Consider the following 7900-nt stretch of genomic DNA (forward strand, 5'->3'; position numbering starts at 1 on the left):
CCGAAGTTATCATGAAATCAAAAATCACTTTTCATTGGCTCGATTCCAATCGATTTAGGCTAGCAATTCCCAAAAAACGAACAAATCTGAAGTTGTCATGAAATCAAAAATAACTATTCATTGGCTCGATTCCAATTGAACTAGACTAGCCATTCGCCAAAAATGATCAAACACGAACTTATCATGAAATCAAAAATCACTTTTCATTGGCTCGATTCCAATCGAATTAGACCAGCAATTTGCCAAAAATGAACAGACCCAAAGTTATCGTGAAATCAAAACCCTCTTTTCATTGGCTCGATTCCAACTGAATTAGACTAGCAATTCGCCAGAAACGAACAAACCCAAAGTTTTCACGAAATCGAAAACCTACTTTTCATTGGCTCGATTCCAATCGAATTAGACTAGCAATTCGCCAAAAACGAACAAATCCGAAGTTATCTTGAAATCAAAAACCACATTTCGTTGGATCAATTCCAATCAAATTAGCCTAGCAGTTCGCCAAAAACGAGCAAACCCGAAGTTATCATGAAATCAAAAATCACTTTTCATTGGCTTGATTCCAATTGAATTAGACCATCAATTCGCTAAAAATGAACAAACCTGAAGTCATCATGAAATCTAAAACCACTTTACATTCGCTCGATTCCAAACGAATTAGACTAGCAATACGCCAAGAACGAACAGATCCTAAGTTATTATGAAATCAAAAACCACTTTTCATTAACTCGATTCCAATCGAATTAGACTAGCAATTCGTCAAAAACGAACAAACCCGAAGTTATCATGAAATCAAAACCCTCTTTTCATTGGCTCGATTCCAACTGAATTAGACTAGCAATTCGCCAGAAACGAACAAACCCAAAGTTTTCACGAAATCGAAAACCTACTTTTCATTGGCTCAATTCCAATCGAATTAGACTAGCAATTCGCCAAAAACGAACAAATCCGAAGTTATCTTGAAATCAAAAACCACATTTCGTTGGATCAATTCCAATCGAATTAGCCTAGCAGTTCGCCAAAAACGAGCAAACCCGAAGTTATCATGAAATCAAAAATCACTTTTATTGGCTTGATTCCAATTGAATTAGACCATCAATTCGCTAAAAATGAACAAACCTGAAGTCATCATGAAATCAAAAACCACTTTAGCAATACGCCAAGAACGAACAAATCCTAAGTTATTATGAAATCAAAAACCACTTTTCATTAACTCGATTCCAATCGAATTAGACTAGCAATTCGCTAAAAACGAACAAACCTGAAGTTATCATGAAATCAAAACCTTCTTTTCATTGGCTCGATTCCAATCGAATTAAACTAGCAATTCGCCAAAAATGAACAAACCCGAAGTTTTCACGAAATCGAAAACCTACTTTTCATTGGCTCGATTCTAATCGAATTAGACTAGCAATTCGCTAAAAACGAACAAACCTGAAGTTATCATGAAATCAAAACCTTCTTTTCATTGGCTCGATTCCAATCGAATTAAACTAGCAATTCGCCAAAAATGAACAAACCCGAAGTTTTCACGAAATCGAAAACCTACTTTTCATTGGCTCGATTCTAATCGAATTAGACTAGCAATTCGCTAAAAACGAACAAACCTGAAGTTATCATGAAATCAAAACCTTCTTTTCATTGGCTCGATTCCAATCGAATTAAACTAGCAATTCGCCAAAAATGAACAAACCCGAAGTTTTCACGAAATCGAAAACCTACTTTTCATTGGCTCGATTCTAATCGAATTAGACTAGCAATTCGCTAAAAACGAACAAACCTGAAGTTATCATGAAATCAAAACCTTCTTTTCATTGGCTCGATTCCAATCGAATTAAACTAGCAATTCGCCAAAAATGAACAAACCCGAAGTTTTCACGAAATCGAAAACCTACTTTTCATTGGCTCGATTCTAATCGAATTAGACTAGCAATTCGCCGAAAATGAACAAACCCGAAGTTATCATGAAATCAAAACCCTCTTTTCATTGGCTCGATTCCAATCGAATTAGACTTGCAATTCGCCAAAACGAACACACCCGATGTTATGAAGAAATCAAAACCCTCTTTTCATTGGCTCGATTCCAATCGAATTAAACTAGCAATTCGCCAAAAATGAACAAACCCGAAGTTTTCACGAAATCAAAAACCACTTTTCATTGCCTTGAATCCAATCGAATTAGACTAACAATTTCCCAAAAACGAACAAACCTATAGTTATCATGAAATCAAAAACCACTTTTCATTCGCTTGATTCCAGACAAATTAGACTAGCAATTCGCCAAGAACAAACAAATCCTAAGTTATCATGAAATCAAAAACTACTTTTCATTTGCTCCCAAACGAAATAGACTAGCAATTCGCCAAGAACGAACAAATCCTAAGTTATCATGAAATCGAAACTACTTTTCATTGGCTCGATTCCAATCTTATATGACTAGCAATTCGCCAAAACTGAACAAATCCGAAGTTATCATGAAATCAAAAATCACTTTTCATTGGCTCGATTCCAATCGATTTAGGCTAGCAATTCCCAAAAAACGAACAAATCTGAAGTTGTCATGAAATCAAAAATAACTATTCATTGGCTCGATTCCAATTGAACTAGACTAGCCATTCGCCAAAAATGATCAAACACGAACTTATCATGAAATCAAAAATCACTTTTCATTGGCTCGATTCCAATCGAATTAGACCAGCAATTTGCCAAAAATGAACAGACCCAAAGTTATCGTGAAATCAAAACCCTCTTTTCATTGGCTCGATTCCAACTGAATTAGACTAGCAATTCGCCAAAAACGAACAAACCCAAAGTTATCATGAAATCAAAACCCTCTTTTCATTGGCTCGATTCCAACTGAATTAGACTAGCAATTCGCCAGAAACGAACAAACCCGAAGTTTTCACGAAATCGAAAACCTACTTTTCATTGGCTCGATTCCAATCTTATATGACTAGCAATTCGCCAAAACTGAACAAACCCGAAGTTATCAAGAAATCAAAAATCACTTTTCATTGGCTTGATTCCAATTGAATTAGACCATCAATTCGCTAAAAATGAACAAACCTGAAGTCATCATGAAATCTAAAACCACTTTACATTCGCTCGATTCCAAACGAATTAGACTAGCAATACGCCAAGAACGAACAAATCCTAAGTTATTATGACATACAAAACCACTTTTCATTAACTCGATTCCAATCGAATTAGACTAGCAATTCGCCAAAAACGAACAAACCCGAAGTTATCATGAAATAAAAAACCCTCTTTTCATTGGCTCGATTCCAACTTAATTAAACTAGCAATTCGCCAAAAATAAACAAGCCCGAAGTTTTTACGAAATCAAAAAACCACGTTTCATTGGATCGATTCCAATCGAATTAGACTAGCAATTCGCCAAAAACGAACAAATCCGAAATTATCTTGAAATCAAAAACCACATTTCATTGGATCAATTCCAATCGAATTAGCCTAGCAGTTCGCCAAAAAGAGCAAACCCGAAGTTATCATGAAATCAAAAATCACTTTTCACTGGCTAGATTCCAATTGAATTAGACCATCAATTCGCTAAAAATGAACAAACCTGAAGTCATCATGAAATCAAAAACCACTTTACATTCGCTCGATTCCAAACGAATTAGACTAGCAATACGCTAAGAACGAACAAATCCTAAGTTATTATGAAATAAAAAACCACTTTTCATTAACTCGATTCCAATCGAATTAGACCAGCAATTTGCCAAAAATGAACAGACCCAAAGTTATCGTGAAATCAAAACCCTCTTTTCATTGGCTCGATTCCAACTGAATTAGACTAGCAATTCGCCAGAAACGAGCAAACCCGAAGTTTTCACGAAATCGAAAACCTACTTTTCGTTGGCTCGATTCCAATCGAATTAGACTAGCAATTCACCAAAAAATGAACAAATCCGAAGTTATCTTGAAATCAAAAACCACATTTCCTTGGATCAATTCCAATCGAATTAGCCTAGCAGTTTGCCAAAAACGAGCAAACCCGATGTTATCATGAAATCAAAAATAACTTTTCATTGGCTTGATTCCAATTGAATTAGACCATCAATTCGCTAAAAATGAACAAACCTGAAGTCATCATGAAATCAAAAACCACTTTACATTCGCTTGATTCCAAACGAATTAGACTAGCAATACGCCAAGAACGAACAAATCCTAAGTTATTATGAAATAAAAAACCACTTTTCATTAACTCGATTCCAATCGAATTAGACTAGCAATTCGCCAAAAACGAACAAACCCGAAGTTATCATGAAATCAAAACCCTCTTTTCATTGGCTCGATTCCAACTGAATTAAACTAGCAATTCGCCAAAAATAAACAAGCCCGAAGTTTTTACGAAATCAAAAAACCACGTTTCATTGGATCGATTCCAATCGAATTAGACTAGCAATTCGCAAAAAAAGAACAAACCCGAAGTTATCATGAAATCAAAAACCACTTTTCATTGGCTCGATTCCAATCGAATAAGACCATCATTTCTCTGAAACGAACAAACCTGAAGTTATCGTGAAATCAAATACCACTTTACTTTCGCTCGATTCCAAACGAATTAGACTAGTAATTCGCCAAGAACGAACGAATCCTAAGTTATCATGAAATCAAAAGCTACTTTTCATTGCCTCGTTTCCAATCGAATTAGACTAGCAATTTGCTAAAAACGAACAAACTCGAAGTTATCATGAAATCAAAAATCGCATTTCATTGGCTCGATTCCAATCAAATTAGACTAGTAGTTCACCAAAAACTAACAAACCGGTAGCTTTGATGAAATCAAAAACCAATTTTCATTGGCTCGAGTCCAATCGAATTAGACTAGCGATTCGCTAAAAATGAACAAACCCGAACTTATCATGAAATCAAAAACAACTTTTCATTAGCTCGATTCCAATCGATTTAGACTAGCAATTCGCCAAAAACGAAAAAAATCTGAACTTGTCAAGAAATAAAAAACCACTTTTCATTGGCTCGATTCCAATTGAATTAGACTAGCCATTCGCCAAAAATGAACGAACCCGAAGTTATCATGAAATCAAAAACCACTTTTCATTGGCTCGATTCCAATCGAATTAGACTAGGATTCGCTAAAAACAAACAAACCCGAAGTTATCATGAAATCAAAAACCACTTTTCATTGGCTCGATTCCAATCGAATAAGACCATCATTTCTCTGAAACGAACAAACCTGAAGTTATCGTGAAATCAAATACCACTTTACTTTCGCTCGATTCCAAACGAATTAGACTAGTAATTCGCTAAGAACGAACGAATCCTAAGTTATCATGAGATCAAAAGCTACTTTTCATTGCCTCGATTCCAATCGAATTAGACTAGCAATTTGCTAAAAACGAACAAACTCGAAGTTATCATGAAATCAAAAATCGCATTTCATTGGCTCGATTCCAATCAAATTAGACTAGTAATTCACCAAAAACTAACAAACCGGTAGCTTTGATGAAATCAAAAACCAATTTTCATTGGCTCGAGTCCAATCGAATTAGACTAGCGATTCGCTAAAAATGAACAAACCCGAACTTATCATGAAATCAAAAACAACTTTTCATTAGCTCGATTCCAATCGATTTAGACTAGCAATTCGCCAAAAACGAAAAAAATCTGAACTTGTCAAGAAATAAAAAACCACTTTTCATTGGCTCGATTCCAATTGAATTAGACTAGCCATTCGCCAAAAATGAACGAACCCGAAGTTATCATGAAATCAAAAACCACTTTTCATTGGCTCGATTCCAATCGAATTAGACTAGGATTCGCTAAAAACAAACAAACCTGAAGTTATCATGAAATCAAAAACCACTTTACATTCGCTCAATTCCAAACGAATTAGACTAGCAATTCGCCAAGAACAAACAAATCCAAAGTTATCATGAAATCAAAAACCACTTTTCATTCCCTCAATTCCAATCGAATTAGACTAGCAATTCGCTAAAAATGAACAAACTCGAAGTTATCATGAAATCAAAAATTGCATTACATTGGCTCGATTCCAATCGAATTAGACTAGCAATTCACCAAAAACGAGCAAACCCGAAGTTTTCTTGAAAACAAAAATCACTTTTCATTGGCTCGATTTCGATCAAATTAGACTAGCAATTCGCCAAAAATGAACAAACCTGAAGTTATCATGAAATCAAAAACCACTTTTCATTCGTTCGATTCCAAAAAAATTAGACTAGCAATTCGCCAAGAACAAACAAATCCTAAGTTATCATGAAATCAAAAATGACTTTTCATTGGCTCAATTCCAATAGAATTAGACTAGCAACTCGCTAAAAACGAACAAACCCGAAGTTATCATGAAATCAAAACCCTCTTTTCATTGGCTCGATTCCAACTGAATTAGAATAGCAATTTGCCAAAAACGAACAAACCCAAAATTTTCACGAAATCAAAAAACCACTTTTCATTGGATCAATTCAAATCGAATTAGACTAGCAATTCGCAAAAAGAAGAATAAACCCGAAGTTATCATGAAATCAAAAACCACTTTTCATTAGCTCAATTCCAGTCGAATTAGACCATCAATTTGCTAAAAACGAACAAACCTGAAGTTATTATGAAATCGAAAACCCTTTCACATTCGCTCGATTCCAAACGAATTAGACTAGCAATTCGCAAAGAACGAACAAACCCTAAGTTATCATGAAATCAAAAACCACTTTTCGTTGGCTCGATTCCAATCGAATTAGACTAGCAATTCACTAAAAATGAACAAACTCGAAGTTATCATGAAATCAAAAATCGCATTTCATTGGCTCGATTCCAATCGAATTAGACTAGTAATTGGTAAAAAAAGAATGAACCCGAAGTTATCATGAAATCAAAAACCACTTTTCATTTGCTCGATTCCAATGGAATTAGACCATCAATTCGCTAAAAACGAACAAACCTGAAGTTATCATGAAATCAAAAACCACTTTACATTCTCTCGATTCCAACTGAATTAGACTAGCAATTCGCCAGAAACGAACAAAACTGAAATTTTTAAGAAATCAAATAACCACTTTTCATTGGCTTGATTACAATCGAATTAGACGAGCCATTCGCCAAAAACGAACGAACCCGAAGTTATCATGAAATCAAAAACCACTTTTCAATGGCCCGTTTCCAGTTGAATTAGACTAGCGATTTGCCAAAAATGATCAAACTCGAAGGTATCGTAAAATCAAAAACCACTTTTTATTGTCTCGATTCCAATTGAATTAGATTAGCCATTCGCCTAAAATGAACAAACCCGAAGTTATTGTAAAATCAAAAACCACTTTTTATTGGCTCGATTCCAATTGAATTAGATTAGCTATTCGCCTAAAATGAACAAACCCGAAGTTATCATGAAATCAATACCCCCTTTTCATTGGCTCGATTCCAATCGAATTAGACTTGCAATTCGCCAAAAAGAACACACTCGATGTTATCAAGAAATCAAAACCCTCTTTTCATTGGCTCGATTCCAATCGAATTAGACTAGCAATTCGCCAAAAATGAACAAACCTGAAGTTTTCACTAAATCAAAAAATCACTTTTCATTGCCTTGAATCCAATCGAATTAGACTAGCAATTTCCCAAAAACGAACAAACCTATAGTTATCATGAAATCAAAAACCTCTTTTCATTCGCTCGATTCCAAACAAATTAGACTAGCAACTCGCCAAGAACGAACAAATCCTAAGTTATGATAAAATCAAAAACTACTTTTCATTTGCTCGATTCCAAACGAAATAGACTAGCAATTTGCCAAGAACGAACAAATCCTAAGTTATCATGAAATCGAAACTACTATTCATTGGCTTGATTCCAATCGAATATGACTAGCAATTCGCCAAAAATGAACAAACCCGAAGTTATCATG

The sequence above is a fragment of the Olea europaea genome, unplaced genomic scaffold, assembly GCF_002742605.1.
Source record: "Olea europaea var. sylvestris unplaced genomic scaffold, O_europaea_v1 scaffold216, whole genome shotgun sequence".
NCBI classification, from domain to species: domain Eukaryota; kingdom Viridiplantae; phylum Streptophyta; class Magnoliopsida; order Lamiales; family Oleaceae; genus Olea; species Olea europaea.